Source organism: Panthera leo, chromosome C2 (assembly GCF_018350215.1).
Source record: "Panthera leo isolate Ple1 chromosome C2, P.leo_Ple1_pat1.1, whole genome shotgun sequence".
NCBI lineage: Eukaryota > Metazoa > Chordata > Mammalia > Carnivora > Felidae > Panthera > Panthera leo.
The window spans coordinates 103,499,192-103,518,174 of record NC_056687.1 but is presented as its reverse complement, the minus strand read 5'-3'; the positions used below and the strand labels follow the sequence as shown (position 1 = coordinate 103,518,174).

Genomic DNA, 18,983 nt, shown 5'->3' with positions numbered 1-18,983 from the left:
TGGACTGGCTCCATTAAGAACTGACAGAGTGATGATTTGATTCCAGTAATGCTTTATTCTTACTCCATGTTTTGACTATCTAGCTGCGCCCCTGCTGAAAGTGACTCTTAATCACTAATTCTGAACTCACCGAAGAGTATAAAACAGTACACGTCACCTAAAATCTCAGTGGAATTACCTCTGTTATCAATAAATTTCATAAGACTTTCAAACTCTTTTTCAAATTATTATGAGATGATTGAAAAGTCCAGACAACTTACAGGTTCACCTTTTGACTGACTTACCGTTACAGGTGTTTCATAGGGACCATGCAATTGACTGTACAGTGATTAATTTGTTCATTGATTTTATTCAACGCGTGTTTATTGGAAGTTAACTCTGCCATGCTCTGTTCTAGGTGCTGGGAATGGAGCAGTGAATTAAACAGAAACCTGCCTTCATTTAGTGGAGGAAAATAGACAAAAAACAGAGGAAATAATTTGATTGGTTATTTGAGCATGAGGAGTGTTCAGAAGGACAAAAATGAACTGGGGCAGGAGATAAAGGCTACTAAGTTTGTGGGAGAAGAATAGGGAAAACATCTCAGTTTATTTTAAATAGTGTTGTTTGGAAACTCACTGAGAAAGTGACATTAGAGCAAAGACTTGAAGGAGGGTTAGGAGTGAGCCACATGTGTGATGGGGGAAGAGTGTGCCAGGCAGAGGATGCAATGGGTATAGGGGTCCTATGGTGGGAAGTATCTGCTACGTTTCAAGCCAGGCTGATGGTAACATTAGAACACACAGGCACAGGGCTGTATGCATGCCAGACGCTGCTTTATATCCATTATCTCATTTAATCCTCCATGTTTCCCTAGTCCCCATTTCTAAAGGAAGAGACTGAGGCACAGACAGTTTAGATAACTTTCCCTAGATTACCTAGCTGGAAAGTGGTGGAACCCAGGAAGTCTGGCTCTAGCGTCTCTGTGCTCAGCCACACTGTTCTGCTGCCTGATATTTAGGCATATATTTGCAGATATGAGGGCGCTGCTTATCACATTGTACCGTGCCACTTTGCTTTCAGGATAAATTATTTTCCCGATCTTAATAGTGGCATTAGTTATGCTGGTCTTGAGCCACTGGTTTATTTCAATTTAATGAACACTGTGATCTGTGACAATTGCTGGTCATGATTTTATGTTAGCCATTGAATATTTAAAGGTCCATCCTTTTTTTTTTCTTTCTTCATGTTGTATTTTTTTCTACCATAATAAACTACCTTAAATCCTTTTAGTTTTTTTATGACTTTTTAAAATTTTATTTTAGAGAGTGTGCGTGCAATCAGGGGAGGAGCAAATGGAGAGAGAGTATCTCAAGCAGGCTCCACACTGAGCATGGAGCCCAACACGGGGCTTGATCCCATGACCCAGGGATTATGACCTGAGCCGAGATCAAGACTTGGACACTCAACCGACTGAGCCACCCAGGTCCCCCTTATATCCTTTTAGATATAGGGAATGGTGAATGAATAGAAATACATTTATTTTATTATTTTTTTTAATTTTTTTAATTTTTAGAATTTTTTAAATGTTTATTTATTTTTGAGAGAGAGACACACATTGTGAGCGGGGGATGGTCAGAGAGAGAGGGAGACACAGAATCTGAAGCGGGCTCCAGGCTCTGAGCTGTCAGCACAGAACCCAATGCAGGGTTTGAACCCACAAACAGTGAAATCAGACCAGAGCTGAAGTCGGATGCTTAACCAACTGAACCACCCAGGCGCCCCTAGAAATACACTTTAAAAGAAGGCTCAAGGTACTTAGCACTTTGGTACTGAGAAGCACCCTGGGAAAAGCCACCTTCCAGCTTGGCCTTGCAAAACTGGGATTCCCATTTCTCCATTCTCCCAGCCATGGCCTTTCTCCCAGGGCTCACTCAGGGTTCCCTCTGGAGCTGACAGAAGAGTAAAGATGCAGACTTCTCTCTGAAACCACAGCCCTGACGAATGCAGTCTATGTGGCAGTTAGAAGCAGGGACTGAGATCAGACAAACAGTTCATACCCTGACCACCACCTGTCTGGTATCTGGGTCCTTAGCATCTTCACCTGTAAAATGTAGATCAAAATTAGTGTGTACCTCTTAGAGTTGTGAGGATTAAAATAGGGTAATGTTCACATGTAAAGTGCATAGTACGGGGCTGATGCAAATAAACTCTATGGAAATCTTAGCTGTTATTACTATTAGTTACTCCCTTAAAAACAAAACACCACTGGGCTTGGTTGACATCTGTCTCCATTTTATCCTGTCAAATGCCCCGTGGGGTCTCTCTGTGGTACTGGCTCCTCACATCTTGGATCCCAAAATGAATATGGCCTATTGGAAACCAAAACAAATATGAATAGTGAATGAAACTAAAAAGCACAGCCAGATTCCAGCTTACTAAAAGCCTCAGCCATGCTAAAGATAGGGCTTTGGTGGTACCTGGGTCACTCAGTCGGTTAAGTGTCCAACTTTGGCTCAGGTCATGACCTTATGGTTCATGGGTTCGGGCCCCATGTCAGGCTCTGTGCTGATAGCTCAGAGCCTGGAGCCTGCTTCAGATTCTGTGTCTCCGTCGTTCTCTGCCCCTCCCCAACTCATGTGTGTGTGTTCTCTCTCTCTCAAGAATAAATACACATTAAAAAAAATTAAAAAAAAAAAATAGGGCTTTGAAGAGATGCCAGAGAAGAGAGCACAAGGAGGAGAGGAGCTGTGTCGTAAGTACCTCTGCTTTGTAAGCTGGTCCTCCTCCCCCAAACCCCTTTCAATTGTTCAAGAAAAGTCAAGGCTTGTCACAAAATTGGCTTTGACTTTTTTAGGATTACTTCAAGTTCTGCAAGAAGAAAGTGATTCTATGAAAGAGGCTTAAAAAGTCCAATTAAATATTTCATTAATTGTGTTAGAATAAAAGAAAGACTTTTTCAAACAGCCTTACATGCTGTTTGTGGAGTGATGTGGTGCTGTGGGAAGAACATATGCATTGGGCCTGACTCCCAGCTGTGCAGTCGCAGGCTTTAAGAACTTCAGTCAAGGCCACAGGGTCCTCATCTGTAAAATGGAAATATTATCTACCACACAAGGCTGTTGACAGGATTCAGTGGTATGGCTGTGGGAAATCTGGCAGGTAACAGACTTTCAAAGATGTTAGTCTGATTTTTTCTGAAGCCTTTTCTTCATTATTTTACTTTGTGCCACATCATTAGAACTGCTTAATTATTCAGGATTTTTACATCTAGTTTGTGGATTATCAAAGCCCTTTGCTAATAGGTCTGTCTCTTGCTGACTTTAAAAATTACAATGTAACTGCCTGTTGGCTTGTCAGTTATGCGAACTAGATGATTCAACATCAATATTGCCAGATGCCTCAGTAGAATGATTTTATGAAGAACTTTGAAACTATAGTTAATGGAAATTTATTTTTTTTTATCTATGGACAGATTTTGCAAGTTGATAGTTTTCTTAATTTTAAGAGTTATTTTTTTCTGATGCTGCAGTGATCACAAAAATATGAAGACAGAATAAAATCACTCATAACTATTTTGCCTAGAAAAAAACACTACTAACTTTTAATTTTTTCCTTTTTTAAAAGTGTTTATTTATTTTTGAGAGGGAGAGAGAGAGAGCTCATGTGTGTGATTGGGGGAGAGGCAAGGAGAGAGGGGGAGAGAGAATTCCAAACAGGCTCTGCACTGTCAGCATAGAGCCTGACGCAGGGCTTAATCTCACAAACTCATGAGATCACAACCTGAACCGAAATCAAGAGTCGGATGCTCAACCGGCTGAGCCATCCAAGCACCCCTTAATTTGTTTCCTTTTTATATGCATAGTTCTTTATATGACTTTTTCCCACCTAAAAGTATATCATAAGTCTTTCCTGCATTGCTAACATTTAAATTACTTCCATAATGGATATACTGTGATCTTCATAATTATTTTCCTAATTAAAATATTAAAATGCTCCAAAACTACTCTGCAAAAAATGTTTTGGAATGTAAGCCTTTGTCTGCATTCCTGATTAGTACCTGACGATAAATTTCTAGAAGTAAAATTATTGGGTCAATCTTAAGCTATTTATTGCTATGTAACATGTTCTCAAAACTTAAAACCCAGTCCCTTAAAACAATAGTAATCATTCATTTGCACACAATTTTGCCATCTGGGGACAGTTTGCCTCACCCCACATGATGTCACCTGGCTGGGGTAGCTTGACTGGGGCTGGAGGATCTACTGCCTAGGAGACTGTCTCCAATGACTGACAAGTTGGTGCTGGCTGTCAGCTGGGGCCTTCGCCCTGACCTAGGTGGTCTTCTCCATTGGATTCCAAATGGGGGAGGTGGAAGCTGCCAGGCCACTTAAAGGCTGGGCATGGAACTGGCACAGGGTCTCTTCCAGCTTGCTCTCGTGGTCAGAGCAGTCCCAGGCCAGTTTCCAAAGAGTGGTTAGACCACATCTCTTTCTGAGGGGAGTGACAAAAAATTTTTGGTCATATTTAATCTATCATAGTCAAAGAACACATTGTCGAAGGATCTTTATACGCATCACCAAATCCTTTCCAGAAAAGTTGTAATGGTATGCAGTTCCACCAGCAGTTCTTGAGAATGCCCATCATCACACTAAACAACATTAAATATTGAAATTTTAGGGGCGCCTGGGTGGCTCAGTCGGTTAAGCGTCCGACTTCAGCTTAGGTCACGATCTCACGGTCCGTGAGTTCGAGCCCCGCGTCGGGCTCTGGGCTGATGGCTCAGAGCTCAGAGCCTGGAGCCTGCTTCCGATGCTGTGTCTCCCTCTCTCTCTGCCCCTCCCCCGTTCATGCTCTGTCTCTCTCTGTCTCAAAAATAAATAAACGTTAAAAAAATTTAAAAAAATAAATAAATATTGAAATTTAAAAAATCTGTACTTATTCAATATGTAAAATGTGAGATCTCATTATTTTACTTTGAATTTAGGTGATTATTAGTGAACTTTGATATGCTTGATAAAAATATATATTTCTTTGGGAACTGCTCATTTTGTGGGCCATTTGTTTATGTGTTAAACATAAATTTATATGTCTATTTATTACTGACAATAATAAGGTATCATATTCATTATAAGTATTCCTTTCATTTCTCTTAATTAAAAATCAAAAACCTTTCCTTCTTAATTGAGAAAAAATTAGAGAAAACTATTTCCTATTAAATTAACATGATTCTACCAGATCGCATAAATCTTTCACCTTATTAAATTAATTTGATTTTCATGAGAGTCTGGCAGCAATGCATTGGTCTCAAAATAATGGCATATATTATAATAAAATATTTTAATCAATGTAAGTTTTACCTAACATGTCAACATAAATCTAAGAAATCATATCATTTATTAATTATCTTCATTTTGGAGGGACTAAACCAAAAAAGTTTAGATAACTTTATCAGAACAGAAATCGATGAGTAAATGTGTTTTCATCCCTTAATTTTCTCATTATCTTTTAGCAATCTCGTGGGCAAGCTCCTTACCCACTCTGAGTCTCAGTTTTTCTAACTGCACAATGGGGTTATAATAATAGGCTCAGAGAAGATATTTGTGAGGGGCCTAGTACAGGCAAGGCTCGGCATGTTGTGGACACCATCATTCTTTGCTTATTCTGTCCTTTCTCATGAACCAAGAAAGACCTTCCTATTAGAATATCAGAGTCAGTTCTCTGAATGGCTTTCCAGGCCAGGGTTTGTGTTTTGGGAATGCTATCACTTAGCTCACCCTCAGAGTCCATTACTCACAGGTTGGTGTTTCCACAGAGTGTGTTTTGCCTGTGGTGCAAATCAGGCGCCTGTTCCAAACAGCACAGCACTATTATCAGGGCGCAGTGAGGGCAAACGTCTGTGGGACACTATGATACAGTCCCTTGAGAATAACCCTTTGGGAGCTTCTCAGAGCAATCTGGTGTCCAGTCTTCACACTCTGAGGGTTCCATATTTGTATTATGACTAATAATAGTTTTTACCTGCATGGCGCTTGACAGTTTTCATAGGATTTCCACGTGTTTTGTCTCCTTTGATCTTCATAGCTATCCTAGGAGGCCTGCAGTTCAGGTCATATTATTTCCCTTTTATGCATGAGGAAGTCAAGGCTTGGAGGGGTTATGACTTGTCCAAAGTTACAAAGCTAGCAAGTGCCAGGCCCAGTATCAAATGGCTCCTACAGGCCCCATCCAGAATTTTCCCATTGGATAGTGTGCTGCCTAATTCTCCACCACGGGCATTTTAGCAGGTGGCTCTGGGATGAGATCTACACGATGGATTTGTCTCCCTGTCTTCCATTACATGGGTGGGAGAGTGTCATAGTCAATGTGGACTCTAGAGTCATTGTTGGATCCTGGCTCCATCTCTTGTTAATTATGTAACCACTCTGGGCCTCAGTTTCTCCATATATAAATGAGAATAACACTGGTACCCAACTCATAGGAGTATTGGAGATTTAAATGAGACCATCTATGAAAAACACTAGCACAAAGCCTGACACCCAAATGAATGTTAACTAAAGCCCCTCTTCCTACTTGGTGTGATCAGAGAAAGTGAAAGCTTACCTTCCAACAAAATGTCTGCACAGCTGGCCTTTCACTATGCTTTGGACTTCAGGCATTGGTTTCAGGAGGGCTTTGTTGTAAAAGAACCATTTTTCATAGGCACCTGCCCTGCACTGCACCGAGCATCTTCAGCATCCTCAACCACGTTATCACAGTTAATCCCATTGGGGACAGGTAAGTATTGATTATTTCCAAAAAATAAAAAAAATCACCCACTAACTCTTGTTAACATTTTGGTATATTCTTTGTCTATCTTGTATGACCTTTAAGAAACTGGAACTGAAGGAGAGCAGAATATGCCACCCCCAAAAATACCCTTTTGGCATATTGGTTATTTTGAATTAAAGTTACCTAAAAGATAGCTAGCTGGTACAAGAAGGGCATTCTGACCCTCCCCTGTCCCCCTGAAAACCACATGGAAGTTACTTTTCCTGTACCCAAAGGATAGAAGGCACTCTTATCACTAGAGATAGGGAATTTTGGGCCAAGAAGGGTTCATTAACAAAACTAGTTGTTTCTTCACTAATACCCCAAGCTGAAACCCCTTTATCTTGTCGATTCTTCACAAATTTATCGTTTCCTTGTCTGAAAGGTATAAAAGTTTCCTGCTTTGGTCACCTCTTTGAGTCTCATATTTTTTATGGGGCTCTCATATGTACAAAATTAATTTTTTTCTCCCGTTAATCTATCTAATGTCAATTTAATTATTAGGCCAGCCAAAGCAGCAAGAAGGGAAGAAGGAAAAAGTTTTTTAACCGTGTAGTTTTGGTGCCTAATGTGGAGCTCTCCACTGGCTGCAGCCGCTGAGAGGTCCTGGGACCTGTGACAGGAGCCAGCAGAAGGTGAGAATTCTTACCATGCCAGTCTTCCAGTTCTTTGCCTGCAGAGTCTGGTAAGTGACCACTCTAGAGTGGTGAGAGTTCTTTCCTTTTTCTAAATTTAGATTAGCAGGAGGGAAAATTTGTGTGAACTAGTTCCTCGGGTATAGCAACTCTGGTAAAAGTTTGTTATGAGCACTCTTGTTTTTTATTGATCCTTTTTCTCCCAGAGATGGTCATTGTTTCTTTTGTCTCTGTCTTTCGTGTCATTTGTCACAACAAAGAAAACCATAGAGCAGAACACAGGCATGAGTCCTATAAGCCTGTTATTTGAGCCAGCATCACAGACTGGTGAGTTCATAGTTCTCACCAGACCAGGATCTGTTTAGACAAGCTTTGCTGGGGGTCACCAGATAAAGTTTTTCTTTCATCTTGTTCTATGTCCTCAGAGCTTGCCTTGTAATTAGTTAGACTATTCTGTTTGGTCACTGCCAGCCAGAAGATACACATACCAGCTTACATTTGGTGGCCAGTTGAATATTAGGGTCCTGAGGTACTCAGTTACAAGCAGTACTTTCTTTGTCTGGCCATGCCGTTCTTAGGGGAGTTTGTCATAAGAGCTTCCAGCCCATAAGGGGCCTTTATTGTCTGAACCTTTGCTGTCTTGTTAGTGCTGGAAAAGTCTCATTTTAGTAGCACTTGTGTAGATCTGTAGCTGGAGTCATCTCATGTTCTCATGGGAAACTGGAGACAACATTTTCATTACACCATTCTTACTGCTTGTGACCCCAAGTCTTTGCTTTCTTAGGCTAACTCTGGGGGTGAACTTTCTGGGTCTGATGAGTGCTGCATCTTTTGTACTCTCTTTTGGGATGCCTCTTATGTCTTGTGTGCCATAATATTGTTATTGATTTGAGTAACTATTGAGATGGATATAAGAGCCTACCTGTCAATGATGGGTCCTTGGAATTGGAAAACTTCTGTATTTGAAAAAAGTTTCAGAGAGCTCTCGTTCCAAAAAATTGTCCTATTCATACCTATGGAAAGAGCAAATTAAAAAGTGGATACAAAGAAGTATAATGGTTAGCCTTAGGGACTTCCTTAACAAGATGGAAGAACAGAAATTAGACTTAGGAAAGAGTTAAAATCCACATTCAACATAAATGCCCCTTCTTAAAATCTAGCTCTATTTCTTCAGCAAATTCCCTTAGCTCCCCAAACTCCTCCACCTTCCCCACAAAATCCCTTAAACACCTGGCTACCTGTTTTAACTTCTCTTCCCCTACAAGATTTATAGAGAACACTCCAGCCTAATCTTTAGGTCCAGGGCATGCAGGTCTCTCATGTAAATGCTGAAAGCCAGGAAGTATATTTAGCAAAAGCAGCAGGAAGTAAATTTAGCAGACTTGTTTTGCTGTCCTTTCAAACTGTCCCTGCTTTCCAGGTCTCTATGATCAGGCTCTGCCAGGCTCAGGCCTTCCTATGCAATATCTTTTGCAGATGTATTTTGGAATCTTCCAGCCCCACCTGAAGAATTCATGTCCTCTGGACAGCAACTGATCTTTTAAACTATAAAGCCCTTTTACCTCCACTTTCAGAAGATACTACCCAATTTCGATAGAAATTAGATTAGTGGCCATTTACAACCTCACTCACAAGAGCCTTGATTAGCTGCAAAGGTGTTCTTTTCACCCTTGATTGTACTGTAGTTAACAGACAAGTCAGATGGACCCCTGGAGAAAACCCTTCTCAAAGAGGAAACACATGACCAGAATTTCTCTCAAGCCCTCCTATGAATGATCAGGAAATGGAGCAGCTGAAGGCTACTGTTCAGGGGCTGATAGAAGCAGTAGTTGAACTTTTCCCACTAAGGGGAACTGGTCTAAGTTTGAATTGTATGTTGAGAAAGAAGGAGAGCATCCAAAGGCCTTTGTTGAGCACTTCATACAGATTTTTCAAAGGCATACTGCACTAAATTCTGAAGCTCTAGAGCATAGAGATCTTTTAGTTTCTGCCTTGGTAGGAAAATTCCTCCCTGATATCAAAAAGGCAAATTCAAAACAATGTGATTGGGTGGGCTAGTCAACCTCTAAGCATTATAATGGGAGAAGCTATCCAATTCTTTGAAGATAGCCATCAGGAAAGGAGAAAAAAAAGGAGTTGAAATTAACAATTCTTGATTTGCAATTTGGATATTTAGAGAAAAAAAGCATAACTCTGAGAACAACAAAGTCCACAGAGAGCCTTTCCTACTTGCCTCCAGACATTTTCAAATGTAAAAAATCAGGACCCTGGAAATGCAATTGTCCTGCACTTTAAAAAAAGAAATTTAGAGTCACCTGGGTGGCATATATTGGGGTATCCTTGTCTATTATCTGAAATTTAAGGTAAATACTATTTAAGTCGACTTCATGCCAAGCACAGAGTCCAACAGAGGGTTTGAACTCACAACCCTGAGATCAAGACCTGAGCTGAGATCAAGAATCAGACACTTAACTGACTGAGCCACCCAGGTGCCCCTAAGGTAAATACTACTTAAATTTCTCTTTTTTTAAATTAAAAAAATATATTTTTTAAAATTGTATTTATTTGAGCTCAAATTGAGCAACTGAGCATCTGTTGATTTCAGCTCAGGTCATGATCCCAGGGTCATGGGATGGAGCACCCCATTGGGCTCCATGCTGAACATGGAGTCTGCTTGAGATTCTCTCTCTCTCTCTCTCTCTCTCTCTCTCTCTCTCTCTTCCTCTGCCCCTTTCCCCAGTTTGTACTCTCTGTCTCAAATAAATAAAATGAAAAAAATATATTTTTTTTAATTTAAAAAAAGAGAGAAAAATTTAAGTAGTATTTACCTTAGGGGCACCTGGGTGGCTCAGTCAGTTAAGTGTCTGATTCTTGATCTCAGCTCAGGTCTTGATCTCAGGGTTGTGAGTTCAAGCCCTCTGTTGGACTCTGTGCTTGGCATGAAGTCGACTTAAATAGTATTTACCTTAAATTTCAGATAATAGACAAGTATACCCCAAAATTCCTGAGATAAAACTTGCATTCTTTCTCTGTCCCTTGAAGATGTGAGTCTTACCATATCTTTGAAATGTAAACACCATAGGAGATAACTAAAACACTGTCCATAATCACGTGAGACTGAAGGAAATAAAGTGTGTGTAGGAGGTTTTTAAAAATACAATCTGCAATGACATCTCCCTTGTTCAAACTCTAGTCTACAGCTTTCATAAGATTACTTGTCAAGGGCAAATACAAATCTTAAAAGTCTTCTCCACAAATAGTAAAAAAATTAGCCACATGAGTGGGTAAACTTACCTTATTCCAACTGCCAGAAATACAATTTGGATCCAACTGTTATTTGTAAACTAGTGAGTTTTGTATTATTGTACCTGATTCATGGCTAAAATTTTAGAGTGAAAGCTCTAAGTTCTCAGTTTGTGTCTGCCCTGTGTGTTAATTTATGTATGTTTATCCACATATGTTATACATGTGTGATTGATGTTTCCTGTCTCCAAATGGTATTACCAAAATTAATTTGTAGTAAAACCCTATTTAATTGGCTTAAAGAAAGATAAACACTTATCAAATTAAATATTTCTAAACTCTCAGAAGTGTAATAGAAATCAACCCACGTACTTTCAATTTCATGTCACCTGGGGTAGCTTTGGTAAATAAAACCTAGTTTAAGTTAGTTGGTGTAATTAAAAAAATGAATGTCTTTAGAGTTATTGGCATTTAAAAACAGTTAATGGTACTGTATTTTAGGTTTACTAAAAGTCAAATAAGCTCATGTTATCCCTGTTACAAAATTTGTCAGCAAGAAAAATAAGTTAAGATGATGGCTAGCTGCTTTAAAGTCTTATGAAATTTTCAGTAATCTAAATATGATTATTAAGAATAAGTAAATTAAATAAATGTAAGGAAGATAAAAATGTTTAAGTGAACTTTCAATAATAATCATTAACATTTTTTAAAATATTTATTTATTTTTGAGAGAGAGACAGAGTGTGAGTTGGGGAGGGGCAGAGAAAGAGGGAGACACAGAATCTGAAGCAGGCTATAGGCTCTGAGCTGTCAGCACAGAGCCTGATGTGGGGCTCAAATTCACCTACTGTGAGATCATGGCCTGAGCTGAAGTTGGATGTTTAATCGACTGAGCCACCTAAGCACCCCAACAGTAATCATTTTTTAATGATACGTCTATGTAAATTTTCTTAAATCTCTTTAGCAACTTAAACCCTCAGAGTTTTGCTAAGTTAAGTATAAATGATGGAAAGTCATTGAATATCTAGGTCATTTCTAAGTAAGGTAAAATACAGAAACATTAATTATTGAACATAGGTTTATATACTTTTGGCTTCTTATTGCAGAGATACTAAACATATTTGGATCTACCAATAAACATGTCTTATTTCACATTAAAAAAATTGTACTTCAAGAAAACATATGCTTCTAGAGGTTATGAAATGCCTTAATGGGTTTGACAATCTACAGAATACTGGTATAATAGTTCACAATTGCTTACTTAGTTTTCACTAAAAATAAATGTTCCTAACAGTTAAGAATTCTAATTAATATATAAAATAGTAAGGAAAAGAAAACTATGCAAGCAAAAAAAGATGTGTTTTGGCTAAGAAAAGGTATGAGACATGGAGATGTATTTTTGTTAAGGGAAAAAGTAGTATAATAGCTCTTTGCTTAAGAGAAAAAGAGAGAAATAGAGAGAAGGAAAGACAGTTTTTCCTGTATGGTCATGCTAGCTAAAATTGAATATATTTATTATAAGCGTTTTTTGAAATAAGGTCTAATATCAATAGTGTATCAATAGTGTACTTATGTAAAAAAAACACTTAAATTTCTTTTGTCTGCTAACAGGACAGTTTTCTTGGACTATTGGTCTGCTTTTGATAAGATTGTAGAAGGTTTTTCTTCATCCTTTAAGAAATCTGCCTAGAAGGCAAAGATTTTGTGTTTTGTTTTAATTTCCTCACGTTATGTTCCTTTTATGAGGTCTTTGATTACTTAAAACAGAGTCTTCTCTATTAAAAGAACTAAATTTTTTTCTACTATGTAACTTTCTGTATTTTCCTGCAAAGTCTTTAGTTGTTTTTAGTTGTCACTTTGGTTAAATGAATAACTTAATATTGTTCCACGCTAACCTGTGATACTTTAATCAAATGTTTAAAACCTACTGATATTTTTGACAAACTTTTCCCAAATCAAATTCCTTTTTTTTTTTAAGTTTATTTATTTATTTTGAGTGGCATGGAGAATAGGGGGGTTGAGAGGCAGAAAGAGAGGGAGAGAGAGAAAATCCCAAGCAGACTCTACATCTGCAGTTTGGAGCCTGACATAGGGCTCGAGCCTGGGCTCGAACACATAAACCTCAAGATCATGACCTGAACTGAAACCAAGAGTCAGATGCTTAACCCACTGAGGCACCCCTGCCCCAATCAAACTCTAAGTGAAGTCTTTTTGACCTTGAGCTTACTTTGGGATTTTGTAGAGTGTCCCTGGACCATCTTGAAAGATATATTCTCTCTCCTTGTAAAGAAGAGAGTTGATAAACTAATTGGAATTATTTGATATGTTAAATTACATTGGAAGCATTATTAAATCAGAAGTGATGTTAAATCTTCTTTGTGTTGTATTTGTATGGATATAGATTATTATTATTTAAAGTTTATTTATTTTGAGAGAGAGAGGGAATAAGAGAGGGAACACATGGGAATGGGTGGGGAAAGAGCAGAGAGAGAAGGAGAGAGAGCATCCCAAGCAGGCTCTATGCTGTCAATGCGGAGCCGGGCATAGGGCTTCAACTCACTAACCATGAGATCCCAGACTTGAGCTGAAATCAAGAGTCCCAATGCTTAGCTGACTGAGCCACCCAGGTGCCCCTGTATGGATAGATATTATTAATATATGTTTCAGAAATTGCAGGGGCGCCTGGGTGGTTCAGTCAGTTTAATGTTCCACTTCAGCCCAAGTCATGACCTCGCGCTCCATGAATTCGAGCCCCGCATCGGGCTCTGTGCTGACAGCTCAGAGCCTGGAGCCTGCTTCCGATTCTGTGTCTCCCATGTCTCCCTCTCTCTCTGTCCCTCCCTTGCCCATGCTCTGTCTGTCTCTCAAAAATAAACATTAAAAATTTAAAAAATATATACATATATGTTCCAGAAATTGTATAAAATTTTTAAAAATATGATAGGTAATGTTATTAGTCATAATTGCATTTATCATCTTAAAATGTTGTGTCATAGAAATAAATTACCTTGTTGATTGCATCATAAAAATTCTCATCAGATCTTTGACTATGGCCTTTTAAAAGCCTTCTGTCTTTATAGACAGTTATTATTTTAGTCAGATGCTTTTGCAAAAGTGTTCCTGCAAAAATGCTTCATCTTCAAGGAGACTCACAGAAAGGACTCTAACAATTACAGGTTTCTGATTACTTTTAGATAATACCACTGAACTGGGTAAGAATTTATAGAACTCTAATGGAGAAATTAGAGGCTTCATAAAACTGCTAACAAAACATCAAGATCAACAAAATTAATTATATGGAAATGAATAAACTGATGAAGATGATTATAACTTTTTATGACTTTTGTTTGAAATATTGCTGGTTCTTTACTGTTTTGTTTTTCCAGATTTAAGGAAACCTTTTTCTCTTTTCTCCTAAGCTATCAGCAATTTGGTAAAGTATACCTTTGTGGCAAAGATGAAACAATTTCTTTTTCTCCTTACCTGATCCCTCCAGTATTTGAAAACTTTTAGTGAGTATTCTTATTTTCATGGCAATATAGTTATTTGCATAAGTTCAGTAAAAATCTATCTTCTCATAACATAATTGGAAATAGTGGTTATATTATTAAGGCTTTAACTGGCTTTTACATTTGAGAGAGATGTCCATAGACCAGGCAGCTTTAAAGAACTAAAAGCAGCTTTGGGGTGCCTGGGTGGCTCAATTGGTTAAGCGTCCAACTTTGGCTCAGGTCATGATCTCACAGGTTCATGGGTTCAAGCCCCATGTCAGGCTCTATGCTGACAGCTCAGAACCTGAAGCCTGCTTTGGATTCTGTGCCTCCCTCTCTCTCCTCCGCTCCCCTACTTGCACTCTGTCTGTTTCTCTCTCTCAAAAATAAATTAAAAAAAAAATACAAAATACAAAAGAAGCAGCTTTAAGGAACTAATCACATTGTTCCTTAAAAATATGGTTAATGAATCATACTGACTTTATTGGGGTCAATAAAGCCCCCTTATCAAAAACAGCCTGATGCCTTACTTATGGGGTACCCAAAGCCCTATGAGGCAAGTAAGGAAGGTCACTTCCTGGCAGGCCCAGGAACCTCAAAATATTTTGGGGACCTTGCGAAGAAAGGAATTCACCCAAATCTATAGACATTGCAGGTAAAAATCTGATTACAATTATTGGTTTGACTTCTTAGCCTTAAGAGGCTTTTAAAAATCCAATCTGAGATTTGTTATGAAAAGTTCCAGCAAAGCAGACTTTAAAAGAGTTTATATAGTTAATCACTAGTCATATTGCACTTATGTAAATAATCAGGCCAAATTTATTAATACAAGACTTATTTGCAAGCAAATTCATCTTACTTTGATTATCTCTGAGAGAAATGGGGTTGTCTATAGAGAGAAAAATGATGTTTGATGGAAAACCGTAGTACAGCATTATAGATACCAGATTCTAGTCCTGTTAATTGTCTTTGAGGTTTTTTTTGTCTACCAGTAAATTGGACTGGATACTGAACATGTCTAATTTCCTCCCATTTGTAGCGACAACTCTCCAAACTAACATCTCCCATCCCTTTGACTTGTAATCGTTGAGAACTGAAACTGCCCTTTCCCGAAGCCATGAGTGCTGAAGTTGGACAACTTGATATAAACTTCAGAGAAATCACCATAATAGTTCACATGTGGACAGTCTTCATGACTGCTGGCTGCTGTGTGATCACTCAGAAGGATCACCAGAGATATTCAAACAGCAAACCAGGAAAATCTGTCAGAGTGCCCCTGCTTGTCCTCACTCCATCAGAAGATGTTTTGAGCCTGACATCTAAAAATCTTCTTGACTAGCTGCCTTCAGAACTCAGAAACTGCAATTATAGTCTGCTCCAATCATTAACTATTGTTTTTATTTTATTTCCATAGAAATGTATGCTATTAAATACTTGGTGCAGATGCTCACACCATGTAAGCCTAACCTTGGGAGCCTACCTGCAGCACCGCCTCCTGAAATGAGACACAACTGTTTAACTGAACTGACCTGTTTTCAAAGACAAGAGACTTGTTCAATGAGATAAGGGAGAAATTTGCCAATCAGCTTCTGAATTGTGAAACTTCTTTGAAGTTTCAAAGATGGGGCAGAATATTGCCACCCCAAAATATGCCACTTTGGCATATTGATGATTTTGAACTAAAGTTACTTGAGAAACAGCCAGTATAAGAATGCTCTGACCCTCCTCTGTACTCCAAATGTAGAAAATAAATCTATCATGTGAAAGGTATTCTCCCTGTACCAGAAAGGAAGAAGCATTTATCACTGGAGACAGGGGATTTAGAGTTGAGAAGACTGGATAAACAAAACATGTTACTTCTTCACTAATTTACTACCTCAATCCCAAACCCCTTTATCTTGTCAATTCTTCACAAATTTATCATTTCCTTGTCTGAAAGTTATAAAAGCTGCTTGCTTTGTTTCCTTCTTGGAATCTCATATTTTTTATAGGGCTCCTGTATGTATGAAATTAAATTTTTTTCCCTCCTGTTAATCGATCTTATGCTGATTTAATTATTAGACCAACCAAAGCACGTAGAAGGGGAAAAGAGAAAATATTTCAACCCCTGCAGGTTCATATTGTATAAAGATTTTTTGTGGTGTGCTTTCTTTTCTTTTCTTCTCTTTTCTTTTCTTTTCTTTTCTTTTCTTTTTAAGTTCATAGCAGCTTTATTTGTAATAGACAAAAACTGGAAAGAAACTATGTTTATCAATGGGTGATTGGTTACATGGATATATTCATACCATGGAATAATACTTAGCATTAAAAATGAACAAACTATTAATAGATACAATAACTTGCATAAACCTCAAGGATATTATGTTGAATGAAAAAAGCCTTTCTAAAAAGGTCATGGACATCATGGTTCTATTGAAATAACATTCTTGAAGAAGATAAAATTATAGAAATGAAGAGTAGTTTAGTGGATGCCAGGTGTCAAGAACAGAGGAGGGTGGGGAATATGCTATAAAATGACAACACAAGGGATCAGTGTGGTGATACTATTCCATAGATATATATTTTTAAATTTTTTTTAAGGTTTATTTATTTTTGACAGAGAGAGAGCGAGCATGAGCTAGGGAGGGGCAGAGAGGGAGGGAGACACAGAATCTGAAGCAGGCTCCAGGCTCCGAGCTGTCAGCACACAGCCTGACGTGGGGCTTGAACTCACGAAACGTGAGATCCTGACCTGGGCCAAAGTTGGACGGTTAACCAACTGAGCCACCCAGGTGCCCCCATAGATATATATTTTTTAATTGAATTATGGCTGACACACAATATTACATGAGTTTTAGGTGTTGTGGGTTGCTTTCTTCACTTCATGTTTACATTGTCTTTCCATATCTTTGGTAATGCTGAAAAATACTCCTTTATGGTTGCATTGGGGATTCCATCTGTGAAGATGCTATTATTTAATACCAGTTTGATATGTGGGACAGTTAGTTTTATTTTCCTATTATAAATAACACTAGGATAAACATCCTTTTACACAAGTCTTTGAGATCTTATCTGATTATATCAATTAAATTACCTCATAAGTAAATTCCTTAAAATAAGTTCCTGGAAATAGAATACGTTTTTAAAAATAAATTCCTAGAAGGGGCACCTGTTTGGCTCAGTTGGGTAAGTGTCGGACTTCAGCTCAGGTCATAATCTTGGGGTTCGTTGAGTTCAAGCCCCACATCAGGCTGTCTGCTGACAGCTCAGAGCCTGGAGCCTAGTTCAGATCCTCTAACTCCCTTTCTCTCCCCCTCCGCCAAGCAATCTCTCTCCCTCTCTCTCTCAAACATAAACATTTAAAAAATTCCTAAAAGAGAGATTGCTAAGTCAAAAGGAATGTGCATTTTGAGAAATATTGCTGACCTGCCCCCTAGAAAGTTGTGTCAATTTACTACTCCCACCAACAGTGTTTGTATCAGTGATCAAATCACTCAAAGCCTTCCACATTTTCTCCTAACAGACTTTTCTTTCCACCCTTTATTCCTAGTACATTCCTGTATAAAGCCTTTGCTTCAGATCCGCCCTCAGTTCTAGTTACATCGTTTTGCTCAGTGTCTCTCAAACATTCTCCACAGGCACCCTCTCTGGGCCTTTGCCATACCTTTTTAGAAATGTCTTCCTCCTCTTCTTTCATTTCTGAGTGATGTTTCCACAATTCAAGTCCCAACTCTTCTGCAAAGCCTTGCTTGATTGTCCAACTAGTAAACTAACTTTCTGTCTCTGAAGTTCCTCTACCTTTATTGTCTATGCCACTCATTTGTCATTTGTCACATGCTGTGATTTCTCTTTTTATGTTTGCCTGCATTGTTTCCTGAAGGACTCATACAGAACAAAATTATACTTAAAAATCCTTTATATTACCCATAGCACACACAAATGTAGCTTTGCATATGGAGCTGTGTGGTGATACATATAATGTATGTAATAATGTATAGTATAAAAGTCTAATGAGGGATCATAATGAATCCTCCCCTTTGTTCCAGTCACCAACAAAACACATGTATCCCTGTCAGGGCTGTCCCAGACTTCAAGAGGCTCAGACCTCAACTTCCTTGAACTTAAACTTCCTTTGTACTATGTTTATCTAAACTAAAAATGATAGAGGCTCTTTTCCACATAGCAGTTAAGGAATAGCTGAATTCAATTTTAAATCATAAAATTGTGACAAGAATAATCTGGCCAATGTCTAGAACCAGGAATCAAAATCAATTTGACAAAGAATATCTATCTATCTATCTATCTATCTATCTATCTAGATATAGATATAGGTATAGATAGATATATAGATATAGGTATCAACAACAAACCTAAATATCAGTTTTTAAAAACATTTAACTTTGAATGGCATAGAAAGTCCAGATACTGTTAGTGATTAAAAATGATAGCTCTTTCATTTTACTCCTGAAATCATTATTCTACAATATGTTGACTAACTTGGATTTAATGAAATTTAAATAAAAAAAAAGATAGTTCTTTCAAGAAATACTGAGATCCAAAGTTTGTCAAAATCATATTATATAAATAATTGACTACATAATGCAAATATACCATAAGAAGCTGAAAATTCTATAATTTTATGTTGCATTTAGTTACATCAAGTGCTGGGGTGCCTGGGTGGCTGTCAGCTAAGCACCAGACTTTGGCTCAGGTCATGATCCCACATCTGTGGGTTCGAGCCCTGAATCAGGTTCTGTGCTAACAGCTCAGAGCCTGGAGCCTGCTTCGGTTTCTGTATCTCCCTCTCTCTCTGCTCCTCCCCCACTTGTGCTCTGTTTCTCTCTCT

The 18,983-nt window shown here is 38.3% G+C and overlaps 1 protein-coding gene across 5 annotated transcripts in view; it reads left to right on the top strand.

Annotated features, from left to right (window-relative positions):
- NMD3 (NMD3 ribosome export adaptor) overlaps positions 1-7,433 on the top strand; it is a 67,126-nt gene extending 59,693 nt beyond the window's left edge. For 4 of the 5 annotated variants that reach the window (XM_042955668.1, XM_042955669.1, XM_042955670.1 and 1 more), the window contains 2 exons: positions 6,682-6,756; positions 7,294-7,433. The gene's annotated coding sequence lies outside the window, so the exon portion shown is untranslated. The remainder of the gene's footprint in view (positions 1-6,681; positions 6,757-7,293) is intronic. The other variant, XM_042955672.1, reaches the window with a different exon arrangement.
- The last annotated feature ends 11,550 nt before the right edge of the window (positions 7,434-18,983 follow it).